Source organism: Ochotona princeps, chromosome 2, assembly GCF_030435755.1.
Source record: "Ochotona princeps isolate mOchPri1 chromosome 2, mOchPri1.hap1, whole genome shotgun sequence".
Lineage (NCBI taxonomy): Eukaryota > Metazoa > Chordata > Mammalia > Lagomorpha > Ochotonidae > Ochotona > Ochotona princeps.
Window position 1 is genome coordinate 164,233,547 of NC_080833.1, and position 21,597 is coordinate 164,255,143.

The following is a 21,597-nucleotide window of genomic DNA, read 5'->3' on the forward strand; positions in this document are numbered from 1 at the left end:
GCATTTTATAGCGCTGAAGCATAATTTTGCTGAAACTGGCTGTTTTTCGGGTAGTCTAGACTGGCTTATAACTCTAACGAGACATATGTCAACAGTTTAGATGCAGACCAGTTTTAGGAGGGGTGTGCAGAGAAATCTTCATTGCCCTGGTGAGGAGTAACTAATCTTTGTGTCCCACCTAGTAAGGTATAAGAGAATCCACACTGACCGTTTCCTATCTGATTCTAAGCTTTCCTTGTTGTTCTCTATCTAGTCTAGATTTTTTTGTTTGTTTGTTTTAAGGGGTTTCAGGAGCGATCCTGATGGTCATTGCTAGAGAGGGTGGGGACCCAAAGTCAGAACCAAGCAAAGACCAGAGAAAGCTCCCCTCCCTAGTCCCGAAGGAAGTTTACTGTTCTTCTGTTTCTGCAGACGGCTCAGGGCTCCTGGCTGTTGTTCCGATGTCCTTGGATCCTACAAGGAAGGATTTGAAGCCTTGAAAAACTATTGAACCAGAGCCTAACCTGCTGGGGTGTTACGATAGCCTAACTGATCTGTGGCAGGGAACTACTGAATTCCTGCCACTCTAGCCATCCTGACACCTGATGATGTGGGAGGGCAGGGCTGAGAAACAGTTGTGAAATGCATAGCCCAGAGGCACAGGCTCAGAAATCAACACTGGCTCTCCCCTCACACCTTATCACTACATAGCCTGGGGCTTGCTTACAGCATACAGAGTGTTCGGGAAAACATGATAATGCAAGCCAAGATACAAACATCACACCTTTGAGACAGAAAAAACTCCAGAACTGGATACAGAGAATATTGGAAATAAAAGAAAAGGAATTTAAGATACAAGAGCAGGGGTTGACATTGTTTCAGAGCAGGTGAAGTTACCACCTACAACAGCCAGTATTGCGCTTGGGCGCTGCTGTGTGTCCCAACAGCTCCACTGCTAATAATCTGGGAAAAGCAACAGAAGATGAAACCAGTATTTAGGCCCTTTGCCAGCACGTGAGAGACCCAGCTGCAGCTCCTGGCTCCGGGCTTTGGCCAGGCCCACTCGGCTGTGCAGCCACTAAGGGAGTGAACCCGTCGAAGTGTGAGAATCATATGGGTTACTAGGTAGTTAGGGTCCCCAGCGGTGTCACCTTTTAAGATATAAAATCTTCCAAGAACACATTCTCCTTAGCTTCCTCCCCCAGCCCCTCGAGGGAGAACAAAGAAACAACATCGGAGATCAGTTCCCATTCTTAGAGTTGTTATGACAAAAGCAAGGAGACACAGCCCTACTAACCCGGCTCTGTGTTACTGTCCAAGAGATGATGCCTGAGATGGTGCCTAAAAATGTGTTTGCCGGGTTTATTAGCAGACAGGATATGGCTGTGTTGCAGGATGCAAGCAAGATCACGCCAGACATGTCTAAGGTTTAGTAAGGAGTCTTTACCAACCGAGTTTGGTGGTAACAGGCCCACTGGAAATAGCAAATCACAAGTCCATATGGCAATCCAGTCTGCATCGAAACCCCAAGAGGAACAAACGGTCATTAGCCTCAAGTCCATCCGTTAAGCTGAAGACCAATGTCCCCGCTTCCCCAACATCATAAGTTATCCTAAGAGACATGCAACCAGCAACCTGGACACACTTACAAAGCTGCAGACATTCATCTTTCCCTGGCTTCTCTGCCCATGTTCCACTACTGCCAGGCCTCACAACAATATCTGGGGAAGGGTGGAGATATGAGGAAATGCCACACCCAGCCTCCCAACATCCTCAGTACATGGGGATGGGGACTGGCCACCTGATATCATCCCAGGGTCCCCAATGTGGGAACCTCTGAGGATTCTGCTTGAGGGTTTCGATAGTTCTACATGCTGTTGATCTTGCAGATTGAAGCATGAGGAAGTATTTCCAAGGTCCATTGGCTGACGTTGTCCACCTTAGAGCCCATTTGCCCAAATATTTGCTGTCAACATTTGGCTGTGTAGTTGTCCAATTTGTTCTGCCCTCCTTCCTCTGTTATGATACCAGATGTCCTCTGCAGGTCCCAATGGACTGATATATCTTCCATGTGCATCCGGATATGCTGCCCTCTGTTCCATCTTTTCCACTGAGGAGATCCAATGTTGACACATGCCCTCCACTGTCACACCACAGGTCCTGCAATTCTCCCCAAGGTTGGAGTTCTGAGTCCAGCAGATCAGTTGTGGGAACCCCCAGGTGTGTGTGCTTACCAGCACTAGGTCCGGCTAGGTCCACCACCCACATCAGCCTACTCATATACTGGTAATTGCAATTGCTGGGTCCCCCATCTCTTGGATGCTGTAGCCCAGCCCAAACTTACCCACCACACACTTGGCCTTCACATACAACAGCAGGAGCTGCAACCTAGTCAAGGTAACTCCCAATAACCCCCACTAAACTCACCCAACCCTGGTTCCTGTGCTTGCCACTACGTGCGGTGGACTGGTCCAGTCTGTTTCTCATCTCATTCACGTAATGGGCACGAAAGCCTAGCTCAACCCAACTGACCCTCACTATCCAGCCCATACTTATGCCAGTGGGTGCCACTGCCTTTCTAGCCAGGCCCACCCACAGCTCTGATTCTCATGCTCACCAGTTGGAGTTGCAATCCATCAGAAAGATGCGCACAGTTTCCCTACAGGGCCCACTCCCATTCCCAGATCTTGCACTGTCCAGGTGGTTCTGCAGTCTAGCTTGACAGGATTTGCCACCCTCCACTAGTCCCAGCTCTTGCCAGCTGATACCGTAGAGAAGCCCACTCTGGCTCATGCATGCGCTTGTGGGTATAGTCAATTAGCTCATCCTGGTTCTCCCCTTAGCCCACTTCACATGCAGGCCAACAGGTGTTGTACCCTGCCCTACCTGGCCTGGTCTGCTCCCGATCCAGATCTCACACTCACCAGTGGGAACAGTGGCCTAGCAAGAGAACTCCTCGCAGCCCCTCTACCACGTTCACACCTCCACAGCCCCCGGGGTTTCATGTGTGCTAGTGGGTACTGTGGAACATTCTGGCATAACTCTCCTTACCTCAGCATTTGCTGGCAGGTTTTGTTACCTGGCCCAACCCAGTGTGCCTCTGGTTTGAGCTCATGCTGGTGGGTGCTGCAGCCTAGCCCAGCGCAGCCAGCCCCAAGTCCTGGCCCTAAAGTGAACTGGCTGGTGTTGTAGCCTGACCTGGCCTGGCCCACACACTGTCCTGGTTCTTGGATCCGCCAGTGGGTGTTACAAACTACTGCAGCCTGGCTCACCCCAAACCTGACCCACACGTATACTAGCAGGTACCATAACCTGGCCTGCTCTGTGCTGCTCCCAGCCTTGGTTCTTGAACTTACCTGCAAGTTCCTCAATCAGCTCTCTTGCCAGTGGCAGATCTTGCATACACTGATGGGTTCCTGGCCCAGACTGACTTAGTCTACTTCCTGTCCTGGCAGGAACAGTGGCCTTGCCCAACCAGCACACCCATTCTGGTACTTACTGTTAGGTGCTACAGCCCAGGCACACCTGGTCCACGCCCAGACACAGCTCTTGTGTGGTTCACCAGGGGCAGAGATCTAGCCCAGCCCATCTTACACCCTCCCTGGCACTCATAAGCACCAGTGGGTGCTAGAGTCTAGCCCAGTGTGGTACATCCCGACCCAGTCCACACCTACACCGAGAGAGACTTCAGCCATGTCTAGCCCAGATTGTCACCTCCTATTCCGGTCTTTGCACTTACCGGTGAGAACCACAACTTGGCTGGAGCTTCCTCTTGGCTCCCCAACCAAGTCTGTTCCCAGCGACTGATCTTGTGTGTGTCAGTGGTTGCTCTGAGTCAGCTCAACATCTTGGCCTTCGCCATTGGATGTTGCAGCCTGGCCAGTCTCTACCTGCCCCCAGTTCCAACTTTTGCTGGTGGGTGCTGTAGCCTAGCCCTACTCAATCTGCTCCCATCCCTGGCTCGTGCAAACCGTAGGTGTGATAGCCTAGCTTGCTATATGACTTGCACTCCAACCTGGCTCCTGCACATGCCAGTGAGCTAAGGTTGCCGCAGTCCTGCATGGTCTGCCTGGTCCACTCCTCTCCAGAACCAACCCACACACTTGCTAACTGTTGGAGATATCCTGCCTGGCCTGACCAACATCCAGGCCTGAATCCCATGCTCACCAGAGGGAGCTACGGTCCACCCGGGGAGTTTCCTAAGTTCCCCCACCAAACTGACTCCCAGACCCAGATCTCATATGTGCATGCTCTAGTGAGTGCATGGTCTGCCCTCTCCTTCCTGGCCTGCCCCACACCCTATTATTGGGTGTGCCTGCAGGTGCTGCGGCTTGGACTATCCCAGCCTGTTCCCAACCCAAGTAACCATGAGTGTTGGAGGATTCCATGGTCGTGCCTAGCTCAGCCCATCACCACTCCCAGCTCTTAAGCAAACCAGTAATGGCCCAATGTGGTAGCCTACTGGTTAAAATCCTCAACTTGCAAGTGCTGGGATCCCTTATAGATGCTGGTTCGTATCCTGGCTGCTCCACTTGCCTTTTAGATCCCTATTTGTGGCCTGGGAACAAGCCCAAAGCCTTGGAACCCTGCAGCTGTGTAGGAGACCTGAAGAAGCTCCTGGCTCCTGGCTTTGGATCAGCTCAGCTCTGGCCATTGCGGCCACTTAGAGAGTAAGCCAGCGCATGAAGATTTTTCTCTCTGTCGCTCCTTCTCTTTGTAAATCTGTCTTTCCAATAAAAATAAACTTATCTTTGGGGAAAAAAAAAAAAAAAACAGTGGAAATTGCTCTTCCACAAAGGTGGACCTACACATCTGCCACAGAATCCACCCCCAGACCCAGTTCCCTCATGTGCTGGTAGTGTCTTCCCCAGCCCAACATGATCTGTCCCCTGTTCCAGCTCTCACTGGCAGGTACTATGATCTAGACCTGTCAGGAAGGTCCCCAGCCCTAGCTTTTGTGTGCGCCAGTGGGTGGTGGTCAGTGGTGGTCAATGCTAACTAGCCCAACTCGGGTTTTCTACTTGGGCATCACCAGTCTGACCCAGAAAGGTCCCCCAGCTCCCACCCCAACCTCTTAGGCTCAGCCCCCTCAGTTACCTGCAGATACAATGGCCTTGTCTGTGCAAATCCCCCAGAAGTCATTCCTCACCTGCAGCATACCTCCTCCTTCACATCTCCATACACGCAGTCCCCCATTGCTCAAACTCTTCCTTCTCCAGTCCTTAGCTGCCCTGTCACCACCATGTGCTCAGCCTGTGCTAGCTGCTCCAGCCTCCTTGCTAACACCCACTGATTACAAACATGGCTAGGAGAATGGGAATTCCTGTGAGAAAGTGGAACATTAAGCTGAAGGGCATGTCAAGATTAGATTTTTAATAGCTCTCTAAATATTTTCTTGTATCATCTCGGATTGCAGTGGAATTTTGTAGGAAGACATATCCACCACTAAATGCCACAAAATGTGACATTTCTGGCTTTACGCTTCTCCTAAAGCCCGTTAGTGATTCCCTTTTCTGTTAAATAGTGCACCCCGTGCCTTGCCACTTCAAATGTTTTCCCCACAGCACTTTTTCTGCTCGTATGATGCTCTGGACAAAACTCAAGAAGGGGCTGCTGCTGTGGTATTACAGCATGTTAACCCACGGCTTGTGGCACTTGCATCAGATACCAGCATCCAGGTTCATATGCCAGTGGCTTTGTAATGTGCCTGGGAAAGCAGCAGAGGAAGGCCCAGAGACTTGGATGGACTTCCTGTTTTGGCCCAGCCCTGGCTGTTAGGGGCACTGGGAGAGTGGGTCGGTGGATGGATGCCTCACTCAGTCTCTCTGTCACTCTGCCTTTCAAATACTTCAATGAGAAAAAGCTCCAGGAGGGGAGAAGGCAACAGAAGGAAACCTTGAAAAGACATTGGCCTGTGCAACTCCCTGTCCTGTATCTCCTCCAGCCCTGTTTCATACAAAAACATCAAAGTGCATTTTAACATATTATATCTATCCATACATACATACCTGTCCTTTGCGTAAAGAAATGCACTGTAGGGCCCAGTGTGATAGCCTAACGCCTAAAGTCCTCACCTTGAACGCCCCGGGATCCCATATGGGCGCTAGTTCTAATCCCGGCAGCCCCACTTCCCATCCAGCTCCCTGCTAGTGGCCTGGGAAAGCAGTAGAGGACGGCCCAAAAGCCTTGGGACCCAGAAGAAGCTCCTGGCTCCTGGCTTTGGATTGGCGCAGCTCTGGCCATTGCGGTCACCTGGGGAGTGAATCATCAGATGGGAGATCTTTCTCTTTGTCTCTCCTCTCCTTGTATCTGACTTTGTAATAAAAATAAATAAATCTTTAAAATAAAAAAAAAAAGAAACGCACTGAAAAGACCCCTCCTCTTCTAATTCCATTGACCTGTCAGTCACCCCTCCCCAAGCCCATTTAGTCGGTGGAGCAGGCAGCAGGGCCTGAACCTGGGTCCAGGTTAAAGCACTTGGGCATGGAAAGTCACGGGAAAACACCTGCACTTCTTTTACTCCTCTGAGCAAATCCTAGCCCGTGACAGGTGTCTGTGGGAGGCCCCGGCTGACTCTCCCCAGGCCGGCCCCGCCTCACCTGTCTTGCAGGGGGTCACTGTACAGCCAGCTTCTTACAAGCCAGCCCAGCCACTCAGGGCCTGAGACTGGCAGCTCTATTTTTGTGTCCTCCTGAGCACACGGGCATGACACAGGGCATCTCCGGCCTTCTCAGCCAGGCCGGCCACGGTGGGTGGCCCGGTTCTCAGCTGAGGGAGCCGTGCCGTCGCCACCCACCACGCACAGCTGCTGGGCTAATTTTAGAGCTCTCTGAGCAGCCACCTGCTTCAAGGCTCGGTGGAGACACACCTCACACCCTGTCTCTGGAGGGCATCTGGCGCAGGCCCACCCCCGACTTTTATCATCCACCACGCTTGGGAAAGTTACAGCAGTGACTGTTTCGATGGTAAAAAGAAACAGCATCGCTCAAACAGCCAGCCAACTTCACATTTCTTCCCACCTGAAGCAGCCTCGCAGCGTTAGGCTCATCTGCCCAGCTGTGTGCCTTCTCTCTGTATACCCAGACCCCACCTCTCACTCCACACAGCGCACCCCAGGCCCTGTCCTCCTGTCTGTCCTCGTCCATTTGGAGACATTTGAAGATATTCAAGCTAGGAGCTAGGAGCCTCTCCCTTCAACCCCAGCCACTGAATCCTGTCTGTAAATGTCTTCCTCACGCCCACAGCGTTTGGCCTAGTGCAGCCCTCCACTGGCACCGGGCACCTTGCTGACAGCCACCTTGCCTGTCTCGCACATGCTCTGTAAGCTTCTAGAATGTGCTTACCTACAGCCCCACCCAACCAGCTGGGGGCCCTGGAAGGTTTTTCTCCCTCACCGCACAATGTCACCTGAGTAACTTTGTAATTTTTCTGTTTTTTTTAAGATTCAATTTATTTATTTGAAAAACAGAGTTACAGACACAGAAAGAGAGAGAGAGAGAAAGAGATCTTCTGTCCACTGATTCACTCCCCAAATGACTGCGCTGACCAAGCTGCATGGGGTCAAGACATAGCCAGAAGCCACGCGCTCCATCCGGGTCTCCCCCGTGGGTACAAGGGTCCAAGTCTTCGAGCCATTGTTTGCTGCTTTCCTAGGTACGTGATCAGGGAGCTGGATCAGAGACAGAGCAGCTGGGTGTCAAACCACCCAGGTGGGAGGCCAGCACTGCAGGTAAGAGTTTAACTGGCTACAGCACGCCACCAGCCCCTGAGGGGCCCGGCTAAGGCTAGGCGCTCATTCCAGACCGCTCATGTGGGTGAGCGCCACCACACCTGCAGTCTGTAGTGATGTGTACGACCCAGGCATTCATCTTTGCCTCTAGGCGAAACATCACACATGAGCAGGTGCACACAAGCAAGTATCCCATCGCTACCTCAACAGAGTCGGATTCGCTGGGATGGAATGGGAAGAGGCAGCCACGTTCTTTTTTTTTTTTTTTTTTTCTTTAAGATTTCCTAGGACAGACTAGTGCGCAACCAGGGGGAGAGGCGCCGAGCTGAGGGATGAAGTTCGAGCCCCTTCCCATGGCACTCCACCTGCTCCTCTGCCAACCTCACTCCGGCCACTCCTCACGTTTAACGCCAGCTTAGAGCCCCCACTGCCACGTCTCCTGCTATGCTGGTTTCAGTGCATGGAATACCCTCTCAACTGGCCCAACTGCATCTACAGGAAACTTCCTGGCCAGCCTGCCTCCCTGGCGCTCTGGGAACTTTCACTCTGTCTCTGTTACTGCACATTCGAATTGTTCTATGGTTTTCTTAACGTAAACCCTTTCCATAAGCAGGAGGGAGTGAGTTCCTCAATTTATTACTTATTTATTTATTTGTTTTTTAAAAGATTTATTTATTTTTATTGGAAAGGCAGATGTACAGAGAGGAGAGACAGAAAGGAATATCTTTCGTCCAATGGTTCACTGCCTAAGCGGCCGCAACAATCAGAGCTAAGTCAATCCGAAACCAGGAGCCAGGAGGTTCTTCTGGGTCTCCCACATGGGTGCTGTGTCCCAGGACTTTGCACCGTCCTTGACTGTTTCTTCAGACCATAGGCAGGGAGCTGGATGGGAAGCGGGGCTGCCGGGATTAGAACTGGTGCCCATATGGGATCCTGGTGCATTCAAGGCTAGGACTTTAACCACCACGCTATCGCACCAGGCCCTATTCATTTATTTTTTAAGATGTATTTGCTTTTATTGGAAAGTCAAATTTACTGAGAGAAGGAGATACAGAGAAAAAGATCTTCTATCTGCTGGTTCACTCCCGAAGTGGAGTGCCCATATGGGATCCTGATGCATTCAAGATGAAGACTTGAGCTGCGAGGCCACCGCGCCAGGCCCTTAACTTTTAAAAAAGATTTATTTTATTTATTTGAAAGAAAGAGGGGCAGAGAAAGGGAAACAGAGGGATCTTCCATCCACTGGTTGCTCCCTAAGCTGACATACTGGGTCAGGGCTGGGCCAGGCTGAAGCCAAAGCAGCAGCGAGGGCGTGAACTGATGCCCATATGGGATCCCAGGGGGAGCAAGGTGAGAACTTTACCCACTAGTCTATGGTCCAGGCTCAATCTGCTTATTTTTATTTAAAAGGCAGAGTTACAGAGAGAGAGAGGAGGAGAGATGAAAGATCTTCCATATGCTGGTTCACTCCTCACATTGCTGTAACATCCTGAGCTGAGCTGATCTAGGGCCAGGAGCCAAGAGCTGCTTAGGGCCCAGTCATGTGTGCCATTTGTCACTGCTTTCTGGTACATGAGCAGGGAGCTGCCTAGGAAGTGGAGCCACCAGGACTTGAATTAGGGTCCATAAGGAATGCCAATACCACACACAGAGGTTTAACCTGATACTCCACAACGCCAGGTCTATTATTTTTTTTTTCTTAAGTTAAAATAGAAAGTTTTATTTTTATGTGAAAGGCAGAGTTACAGGGAGAGAAGGAGAGACAGAGAAAAATCCTCCATCTGCTAGTTTATTCCCGAAATGGCTCCAACAGCTGGAGCCAGGCCAATTCAAACTCAGGAACCAGGAGCTTCTTCAGGGTTTCCCAAACAGGTGCAGGGACAGGGCCGTCCTTCACTGTTCTCCCAGGCTGTGGGCAGAGTGCTAGATTGGAAGTGGAGAAGCTGGAATTCAAACTGGCTCCAGTTTGTGGTATGCCAATGCCATAGGCAGAGGTTTAACCTACAGTGCCATAGCGCTGGCCCCCAAATTGTATTACTTTTAAGTGAGAGCAGAAACTGTTTTTTAATTACGAAAATGATCTATTCTCATGGAAAAATAGCCAAGCAGGGGTCAGCATGCTGTGTAGTGGGTAAAGCCACCACCTGTGGTATCGGAATTCCGTACGGGCACCGCTTCATGTCCTGGTTGCACCCCTTCCAATCCAGCTTCCTGCTAACTGGCCTGGCAAAAGCAGCAGGACATGTCCCAAATGTCTGGGCCCTGTCACTCGTGTGGAAGGCTTGCGTGGCGCCCCTGGCTCCTGGCTCACTGTTGGCCATTGGGTCAGCTGGGGGATGAACCGCAGGTGCAAGATTAATCTCTCATTTTCTCTCTCTCTAATGCTGAATTTCAAATAATTAAATATATATTTTAAAGATAGCTAAATAATGCCCTGGGATTCTTTCTATGCATATAAGACATAATTCTACTATTTTTTAAGGATTTCTTTATTTTTATTGGAAAGTCAGATATACAGAGAGAAGGAGAGACAGAGAGGAAGAGCTTCCTTCCGATGATTCACTCCCCAAGTGACCATAACAGCCAGTGCTGCACTGATCTGAAGCCAGGAGCCAGGAACCTCCTCAGGGTCTCCTACACGGGTGCAGTGTCCCAAGGCATTGGGCCACCCTCGACTGCTTTTCCAGGCCACAAGCAAGGAGCTGGATGGGAAGCAGGGCCGGTAAGATTAGAACTGGTGCCTATGTGGGATCCCGGTGCATGCAAGACAAGGACTTTAGCCACTAGGCTGCCACACTGGGGCCTTAAGTAATTTTTTTTTTAATTAGAAAGTTTTATGGACCTACTGCTTTGAGAGGAAAAGAGAGCTCTCACCAACCAATCATTCACCAGGTGCCCCTACCAGCCTGGGCCAGGCCAGCCTGAATCTGGACATCAGGAACTTAATGCAGGGACCCAGTACTCCAGCTGTTGCCGCTGGCTCTCTTGGAGTGCCAAAACAGGGAGCTGGAGCTGCAAGCTGAAACCCAGCACCAAGTGTGGGCATGTGTGCTAACTGCCGCGCCAAATGCCCCTACCATCTGGATGGATGTTGCCAAATTTTGCACTAGTCTCCACAAAGTATAACTAAAGGTCGAAATCTTTACCAATTTGACATGTGTGAAAAAAAAAGGAGAATATTATTTTACTACTTACAAAGGAAAAAATCCTGTTGTTGACCACAGTCCAACATACATGGGTAACTATGCAATTCTTCGACCCAAGCGTGTGTGACTCAGGGCTTTACTATTTTCCCGTGGAATCCACTCATGACAAACCACTGTGTTGTTCATTGTCAGTTTGCATCTAGTGAGAAAGGCCCAACCCTGCTTATGACAGGACATGGAAATTACAGCACCGAATTGCCCTGGCTCCTAGTGCAAGGCAGGCCCTGACACTTGACCTGTGACCATAAACACGCACCCTAACTTGCAGTGCTTAGAGGAAAATGAGAATTCTCAGAGGGAGCTGTTTGCAGGGCTGGGCTCAGGCCTGACCCTCGTCGGAGCGGCAGTCACAGCCAGCAGGCAGGACCAAGAAACAGCCTGGACAAACAGCCAAGCGAGTCCCAGCAGACTGCCAGGGAGAAATGGAACAATTCCAAGAAGCTGTGTCACCAAGTGGCGCAGGCTTTTCCCAGCCACTGCGGGGGTTGATTTGTTTACTTGCTTGCTGCTTTGTTTCCTGGCTTTGAGTTATGGGCCAGATCTCCATATGACCTCAGTGCCCAGGGATCCATTCGAGTGACAGGTTTCAAATTGTCAAGCTCATGAACAAGCTGTGAAATGACTTTAGTATCTCAATAGATGCCGAGAAGTAATTCAGATCAATTCAATATTTATTGCTTTTGCAAACTGTAAATATATGAGTTAGGAGTTTTGAATTACAGTTAATAACTAAGAAGCAAGAACAGCCAGTAAGAGGATTCTTGGAAAAGCTCATAAAAATATCATACAGGCACCTTGTATGAATTTGAAGGTTTTTGCACCAAAACAAGCTTTTCTTTTAATTCTATTTTCTATTTTATTTATTATTTTTAGAAGATTTTATTCTACTTATTCTAGAGGCAGAGTGGAGAGAGCAGGCTTGGAATACCAGCCTTTTTGTGGCTTATGGTTTTGCGGAGGTTTTGATGCTGTTGTAAGGGAAGTCTCCTGCCTGTCTGGGAGAGGGCTGGCCGCCCGTGTCCCTCTGTGCGGGCTCCTGAGGGAGTGAGTGCTCACAGTGGCCACGGTGTGATGGGACTGTCACAGAGGGTGGCTACGTGGATGTGGGCCACGCCCGACATCAAGCGCTTTGGCCCTCGGCATGGGCAAGGCTGCCCTGTGTCTGACCTTGACAAGGCACGGGCTGGTGCGGGGTGTCGGGGGTTCCTGTGCTCAGGCGAGAACCACTTTCGGCATCGTGCCCTCCACACTGAGTGGGGTCCTGAGGCAGCCCAAGCGAAGAGTGGGGGAGACAGAGGACCTCCCCGACCACCCTCGGCAGATGGTCACAACTGGGCACATGGAACTGGATGCAACGGGCTAGAGAAACAGCTGATACTGTTGTAGCTCAGGTGTAGTGGAACACTGGGTAGCTATCACATATGTCCTATTTTTCAGTACGTCCATGTGATCGAAGACTAATTAAACAGCCACACATTAACTAGGAAATAAACCATGATTTATCTCAGTGGTAAAAGAAAGATACACTTTTTTAAATATAAAAAAAATTCAAAAAACAGAGAAACCATTGGAGGGGTGATGGACAAACACAGGTCCTGATCAGCACTTAGAGAAATGCAGACTGTCCCAGTGGCCCGGATGCTTCTAATTCAGTATAAACTGTGATCAGCACAAAGCTGACGACTCACCAGGTGCTTTAAATGCAAGAGAGTAAGCTGGGAGTGGCACCTGTATTACCAAGAGCAGAGCAGAACCTCATGCAGGGCCTAAGTTCCCACAGGGCTTACTCAGCTAACACAGGGCTTACTTCCTGCACCCTGCCGAGTGGTGGGACCCATGTAATCCTTGAGAAGCAGAGCCGTGTGCCCCCAAGGTACCAGCTTGCTGCCCATGAAGCAAAGCCATAGGGACCCAACACGTAGCCTGGCCCTGCAGAGCAGGATGGTACAAGCCGAGGGCTGAGGGGGACTCAGGGGACCTCACAGTGTGGTTGCTGAGATTTTGTGGGGAAAAACAGGCTGACACTCTTCGTAAGAGCTTCCTCTCTCCAAAGAAGCTACTCACCTCCCTGACACTGGGGCTGCGGGGCTTGGGTCTTCCACAGCCTTGGATTGGCTAATGATGAACTGGAACCAAACCAAATGGTGATTCATGAGATAATTTTTTGAGTTGCTCAGATTTGACTCCACTGAGATTGAGAACACACCCTGGGCATCACACACTGCTGACTAAAGGAAAGTGGGTGTCATTCCACCTGCTATTGCTCAGGTTCAAGTCACAAGGATTCCCATTCAACCCTATGTGACTCAATGGCATTCACGTCATCAAAGCTCTGGTCATGTCACTCACTGTTGTAAAATCTTGACCATCGCCTCTCAAAATGCTGCCCGAGTTAGCCAGTTCACTTCTAAATACTCAATAGAAAAATGATCCTTTTTTAATACTTGCAATTTGATCAAACTCAGCATTACTATTATCCCACCAGTGGTAGCAAGTGCATTGCCAATTGACTTCTTCCACATTTTTACCGTTTTATTTTCTTTTTCCACATAAAATACCCTTACTGGGGCTTCGTTATGTCTGATTTCTTCCCCTTTGCACAGCAACCCACGCTTAAATTCCTTATGGAGTAAATTGGAACAATGTTGCTGTCCAAATCCCACACCCCAAGACCTTGAGTTGCAGGCCAGGCTACAGTGTTCAGTAGTGTGTAATCTCACACAAGGCACTTGGTATCCCAGAACCAGGTCTCCTTTTTAAAGTGAAAATGATACCACCTGCTCAGCCATGACAAGGTCCTACAAATGCTAAGATACTATGATTGGCACGCTCTAGGAATCATTGAGCTCAACCCCTCCGGTGGATCCCAATCACGGGACTTGCTGGAAAACAATGCCCGTTTTGAGGTTGTACATCCAGAGTCTAATTCAGCTGATTGCAGCTGGAGTCCAGGGACCTCTGTCTTTACAATTCTACATCCCACCGGCCAGTCCCACCTCGAAGTCCCCTCCACCCCTCACCCCTGCCTGATGTGTGATTTACATGCAGATGGTCCAGGCGTGACATTTGGACAAACACTTGCATAAATGTGAATTAAACCCACAAGAAAGCACTTCAGAAATGGTCCTTCAGGAGACTAAATGGGATCCTGATGGTTTCAGATGAAACATTCAAACATATCTCAATGATAAAATGAAACAAGCTAATGAACAGAGGGCCTATTCAAAGAGGCAGCCCAAATACATTTACCACAAAGATGCTGCTACACAATGGCCAGAACTGGATGAAAGCAAGGAAGGTTGTTTACTTTCCACTCCAGCTTAGCTCCCTCTAATCCTGTTTCAGGCCAGTGTGTCTGGCTTGCTCCTTCTCCGACAAGCTTTCTGCACTGAATGATCGCTCTTCTCCTGCTTGCTGAGGCCCATTGTGGAGAGACTGACTCACTCAGTCTGTCATCTTAACGAGGCTGTGTCCTGAGCCACATGGGCACTGAGAACACTCAGGTCCAACAGAGAGCGCAGCAAGCTCACCATGACCCCAGGTCAAGAATGATCAGGGCTGGGTAGTTGGTGCCGCACTTTATATTCCACCCCGGATAATCACAGCCTGAATCTGAGTTCCGGGTTTGAATCCCACTCCACTCCCAATTCCAGTCTCCTGCCATGCACCCCTTGGAGGTAGTGTTGAAGGCTCAAGTAGCTTGGTCTCTGCCACCCACCTCGTCCCTGAGGGGCTTGAGGAGGTAAGAGAAAGGACTCCAATGAACCTAATGAAGAAATCAGTGTAGGGGTTTGATGTGGACTCCCTGAGGCGTATCAATGTGAGGAAGAAGGCGGCTCCCGGAGCCCTGGCGTGGAGGGCAGCGACTGAAACGTAGTGCCCAAGTGTTAGCCCTCCCTACCCACGTCAGCCTGGGGAGGCTCTGGCCACTCCCAGGAGATCTACCTGAGAGCCAGTCTGGACTTCCCTCTAGGGCAATGACCTCTAGCCCACTAAATCTAGTTTCAGAAATCACAGAGGCAGCATATTTCAGTGAATCCTTCAAACAACCACTCAAGGAAGATGCTATGCTGCCCCTTACTTAGTGTGGGTCAGTGAAGTCTTACACAAACAGAGATGATTGAATTCATCAATGCCAAGGATTAATTGTACTAATCTTAAAACAGTCTGTTAACCCTAAGTTGTTTGTTTTTAAGGATTTATTTTATTTGAAAGGCAGAATTGTGGAACCAAGACAGATCCTCCATGTGCTGATTCAGTCCCCGAATGGCAGCTATAGTCGGGGTTACACCAGGTGGCTTAGCCCGTCATACCACAACACTAGAGTTCGTTATGCCTAACTTTAAGGCTGGAGATGACATTTGGCCCAGCAGGTAGAATCTCAGAATGCCTGCATTCCACGTCAGAGTTATTGAGTTTGAGTCCCAGCTCTGGCTCCCAATTCCAGCCTCTTTCTTAACGGAAACCTTAGGAGGCAACGGGCGATGGCTTGAGTACGTTGGTTGCTTCTACCCAAGGGAGAGACCTGGGCTGAACTTGCAGCTTCTGGCTTCAGCCTGGCTCAGTCCTGGATGTTATGGGCATTTGAGTGGTAAACCAGTACATGGGCACTCTCTCACTTTCTGGCTGTATGTATGCCTCTTAAAACACCTGAGGAAAGAAGGCCACGTTCCAATGAGAGAACTTGATTAGTCCAAGTCAGGTAGTGAAAGCCTGGTGCCCATCCTGCAGTGACTGGTCCTGTCGTAACTAAGCACCCAGTCGTATCAAGTCCCTGGCTGCGTGTGACTGAATTTTGGGCAATGAGAAGCAAGATGTCACCCAGCTTCTGGGAAAGAGGCTCATCATGCTTACAGAGAGTCGAGCTGTGCCTTTGCCTTTTGCTCTTTCTCTGAAAAGCGCTAAGGAAGCATGTACCATCTTTTTTTTTTTTTTTTAAGATTTTGTTTTTATTGGGAAGTCAGATTTACAAAGAGAAGGAGATACAGAAAAAGAGTTTCGATCCACTGGTTCACTACCCCAGCGGCCACAATGGCCAGAGCTGAGCAAATCTGAAGCCAGGAAAGCCAGGAGTTGCCTTCGGGCCTCCCACGCAGGTGCAGGGTCCCAAAGCTTTGGACCGTCCTCCACTGCTTTCCCAGGGCACAAGTAGGGAGCTGGATGGGAAGTGGGGTTGCCGGGGTACAAATTGGCATCCACATGGGATCCTGATGCATGCAAAAGGTGAGGACTTCAGCCACTAGGCTACCGCACCAGTCCCAGCATTTTCTATCTTTATGTTGACCACCAACCAGCCCCCGAAAGAGAAGAAAGAACATCAGTGAGCTGCCAACCAAGCCAGCACAGAAATCCTGGACTCCCACCTAGGTGAGCACATGCGTTAGGACTTGGTTCAGTGACAAGGAGCCAAACCCCCCAAACAGCCATGCCTCAAGGTTCAAGTTTATATATTTCTTATGTTAAAAAATAAAGTCCAGGGCCTGACACTGTAGCCTAGTGGTTAAAGTCCTTGCACGCCCCGGGATCCCATGTGGGTGCTGGTTCTAATCCCCGGCAGCCCTGTTTCCCATCCAGCTCCCTGCTTGTGGCCTGGGAAAGCAGTGAAGGACGGCCAAAGCCTTGGGACCCTGCACCCATGTGGGAGACCCAGAAGAAACTCCTGGCTCCTGAGTCCGGATTGGCTTAGCTCCTGCCATTGCAGCTGCTTGGGGAGAGAATCATCAGATGGAAGCTCTTCCTCTCTGTCTCTCTTCCTGTCTTTATATCTGACTTTGTAATAAAAATAAATAATTCTTTAAAAAAAAATAAAGTCCAGCTGAGAATGGACTGGTGTTTGCCAAAGGCTGAGCAGGGAGATGAGGAAAGGTTGATTGTAACAGTTATGCTTAGACAAGAGAGAGGATAAGAAGTGTGTTCTCCTGCCCAACAGGTAATAGAGATCATGATAAGGTGCTGTAGATTTTTCTTTGACAAAGCTGCAAAACAGATTTTTGATGTTTTTACCATAAACAAATGATAAATGTTCTAGGAGATAGAACATGCATATCTCAAAAATCACATGGTACCCCAAAATATGTGCAAATTTTATCAGTTAAAAGCTGAAACTTAAGGAAAGTGCAGGCGCGCAGGCCAGGCCAGGTCCAGCTTCCCTCTGGCTGCTCTGTAGATGTCCTTCCAGCTCCAGCCGTCAGAGCTCAGGGAAGAGGCAGGTGTGCTCCTGGGAGATGCACACTGCGGTGTGTTTCTCTGCCCACGCCAAGTCCATGGTCATGCCTCGCTTCAGGTGAGGCTGAGGAATGCTGCGTTTGTGCTGGGAGGACTTATGCTTGGTTAAAAACCAGAGATTCCGCTTTGACTAGGAGGAGGACATGGCTATCAGGGAAGTAACCAATAGTCTCCCCACCACGGGGCCTCCTTGTTATTTCGATCAGGTTGGTTTGGGGTCTTGGCAATCAAGCGCAGTCTAACGGAACTGCCCTGCCTGGCCATCTCCTAGCGCATCCTGAAGGGCAAACAGAAGAGGCCTTTGAGACGGAGCATCCGCAGGAGTTTCCCTGTCTTTCTCCCAGGCTGCCACAGCATCTGGAGGTAGAGGACTCACATAGACACTTCAATAGAATCCTGGCTGTGACATTTGTCAGTTTTGGCCCTAGGCAAGTCATAAAACTTTCTGAATCTCAGCTTCTTGATTATACAGGAAAGACTATTTTTGAATATTGTTTAAATCGTTAGTACCATACAAAGTGCCTAACACAATAGCTGGCTGATAACCACATAATTCACACACACACACACACACACACACACACACACACACACACGAGGGTGTAAATATATTTTCTTAACTTTCTGACTGTTGTTTAAAAGGAATGCTGACATTGAGAAAACAGGGACTTGGACCATATTTCAAATGCATGTAAACTCTATAAGCCATTATGAATTCTTAGGAAAACATGACTGCTGGGTTCAAAGAAAGAAGTACTTTGAAGAGATTTTTCACTAAAATTCTAAAGCCTTTTTAGTTATCAAACCGCTATTCAGCAAGTAAAGTGCAAATGAATCAGAACATGTGTCTTGCATTTATCTTGGAGCCCGACGGGTGTAGAATTTAACTAAAAATGTGTTTCACATTCTCTTGGTTGTTCAAGGGCTGGAAAAACAGCATGGTGCTCAATGAACCCAAAATGACCTTGGACTTAGTTTCCAGACCAAATGCTAAAAGACCCTAGGCCACGCTTGAGTTTTCACCACATGAAGAGATTCACAGGTTGCCTTACACTCTCATCTCGTTGCTTGTTTTCTTTGGTTTGGCTCGGAAACTTGAAAGAGAAAACAGAACCACCCCGCTTAGTCCACTGTCAAGGCCTAAACACAGGGACATGTCCCGTGGCCTCTGTGAAGATGCCCCGGTAAGGAACAAGACCTCACGTGTGTAAAGGATTCGGAGTTAGCTTTCAAGTCAAAGCACCCAGAAGGCTTTCTGTAAGAGGAGCTAAAAGGAGAGAAGGTTTGCTCTTGTATCATCTGTAGCTAATGAGCAGGGCTGAGAGAGAAGCTGCTTTCCAAGGAGGCGCGAACAGGTGACAGGTGCCCTGCCTGGCCTTTGAGGCCTGGTGAAAATGCCTTGGTTGGCTAGTCCCACACCTTTCCCTGGTGTAGCTGACCCCCACACTGGTGGACATCAGCGGAGACCTCCCCTGACCCTTTCAGCCACAGCACTTACAACAGGGAACTGACTCCTGCATGAAGTGTGAGACTCAAATTTGAGATCAGAGTGTCAAACCATTTGTTGCCAAATGTGCCAACCTTTGCCAAAAGCCTCCGCTCACCACAGGGATTCAAAGGAGAATTTCAAATCCTCTCCTCTTGAAATTGTTGATCCACTCAGCTGGCTGGGTTGTCCTGCCAAACATCAAGCTCTTTCCCCCAACATGGTCGCGCTCGGCCTCTGTGCACTTCTGGCTCTGTGGCGTGGACCACGTCTGGTGCTTTCCATGCTCATGGATATAATGACCTCTCCTTAACCGTCAGTGGCAAGGATCTGATCTAGGGGCACGCTGGACTCTGTTCATATCAACTCATGAGGGCTAAGCTTGAAACTTCCAGGCATTTTGCAGATTGATTGCTATAACAATCACTATCGCAGATTAAATTATGTAAAAACGAATAGATTACATGGAAAATTGTGATAAATACAAAGTTACACGTATACATATGAAAAACAAGTATAACAAATACAAAAAATATGTTTTTAATTTTGCTAATGATTTTATTCACAGGGCTGGCACTGTAGTGCGGTGGGCAAAGCTACCGTTTGTACCACCTACATTGCATGTGGATGCCGGTCCCATTCTTGTCTGTCCCACTTCTGATCCAGCTCTCTGCCAGTGTACCTTGGAATGCAGCAGGAAACGGCCCGAATCCTTGGGTCCAGGAACCCACATGGGAGATCCAGAAGAAGCTCCTGGCCTCTGGCTTTGGGCCAGCCCAGCTCTGACCTTTGCAATCAGTTGGGGAGTGAACCAACGGATGAAAGAGCTCTCTATTCTTCTGACTCTTCCTTCAAATAAAGTAAATCAGTTTTTACATTTAAATATTTGATTTAAATAGTCCATTGCATGCCTTTAAACCCTTCTGTAGTTCCTTTGCGTTAATCTAGCCCAGCACGCAGGAATACACTGTTCTGACAGCCCAGGGAAAGGAGCAGTGACTCATCTGACTGTTCAATACTTTGGAAGGTGAAACTAGAGTGGCTCGGCCCCTTTCTCTCTCCCTCCCCTCCCCCGTCCTTCCTGCTAGGGGCCGTCCTTCACTCATCCATGTCTGAGCCCTGAAGGAGCCATAAAGAGCAGGTCTCATCTCAGGTGGGGTGGAAATGGCTGGTGCTCCCTGGGGCTCAGGCCATCAGACTTAGGTGCCTGCAGACACAAGAGTCACCACCCCTAGCAGATGCGTGTTTGCGCCAATCTGCCTTTCCACTTGGGCTAATCCTGCACCTGTTCGGAATCCAGCTTGCATGGGAGTGCTAATTGCAGTCTCTCCAACCCTCCCACAGGCAGGTCTGCGATTCGGGATTCCAGCTACACCACTAAGAAAAGGCAGTGGCTGGGGCCACGGCGGCGGTGTAGTAACCTAATCCTCCACCTGCAGCACTGGCGTCTCAGATAGGCTCTGATTCATGTCCTTGCCGTTCCACTTCAAATCCAGCTCCTTATTTATGGCCTGGGAAAGCAACAGAGGTTGATGGCTCAATGCTTTGGGCCCCTGCATCCATATGGGAAACTTGGAAGAAGTTCTTGGCTCCTGGTTTTGGATTAGCTCAGTGCCAGCCATTGTGACCGTTTGGGGAGTGAACTATCTCTCCTTCTGTCTGTAATTTTGCCTTTCAAATAAGAAAGAAGGAAGAAGGAAGAAGAAAGGAAGGAAGGAAGGAAGGAAGGAAGGAAGGAAGAGAAAGAAAGCATTTGGGTGGCAGTAGGAGCTGTCAGCACTTGCCCATGATGCATGTCCTGTGCTAAGTGTTTCTTCTGCTGCTGGCCTGTGTGGAAACTTGGCACCTGCACAGGCCCTGGCTCCTGCCGGCCTGATTCCAAAGCTGGCTCCTGAGGAAATCCTTGGCTTCTCCTCAGACATTTCCCCACCCCCACAGCCGTGCTCTGGGCAGGAGAGGGCAGCCTTTGATGTACACAGGGATCTTGTCCAGTGGCTGATCATTAGCCCTGCCACCTGCCCACCTGGCTTTCAAAACAAATACCTCTCTGCCCAAAGAGGATGCCGGTCCTGCATTCCCGATCTCTCCGGGGAAGACCGTTGGGAATCAGTTAACTCTCACTGCTCTGCAGAGCCCAGCTGAGAGCATCTCATGGAGCGGGGGGTGGGAATACTGCAATCTTGGCCCCAGGAATGTTTATGGAAGACTGGACAAGTCCAAACAGGGAGCATTCCTGCTGCATTTGCTCTGAGGTGGCCTCCCGGGACATCTCCACAGCCTTCTGCTGACATGCGTGACAAAGCCTGGTACTGCTGTCGCCCTCGAAGGAGTGAAAGACTTCTTCTCCCAGATATCATTTAAGTCCCCCCGAGGCTGGCATGGTGGTACACAGGTCAACCTCCTGCCTGCGACTCCAGCCCCCCTTATGGGCACTGGTTCATGTCCCAGCTGCTCCACTTCTGATACATCTCCCTGCCAACGCGCCTGGAAATCAGCGGAGATGGGCTCAAGTGCTTGGGCCCTGCACCCATGTGGGAGACCTGGAAGAAGCTCCTGGCTCTCAGCTGTAGATTGGCTCAGCTCTCTGCCCTTGTGGCCATCTAGGAAGTGAGTCAGCAAGTGAAAGAACTTCTGTAACTCTGCCTTTCAAGTAAAAATAAATGAATCTTTTTTTAAAAGTAACATATTGAGAGTATTTTATACAAAAATAAATTAAATAAAAATAATTAGGCACTCTTGGCCCACTCTTGGCTGCAAGGAGGGTACAGCCACCCTGTGGGCTTCAAGCGCAGCCACAGCTGCCCCCTGACTCTTTACAAGCAGGCATTCCTGCCTCGCTCCTTTGAGTCTTGCTTTCTTTCCTTTTAATAACTTTTAATATATTTATTCACCTTTAAGAACCACTTTAAAATTCTGTTGGAAAGAGATGAGATATAACAAACCAAATGATCCCATGGTTGCTTAAAGCCAGT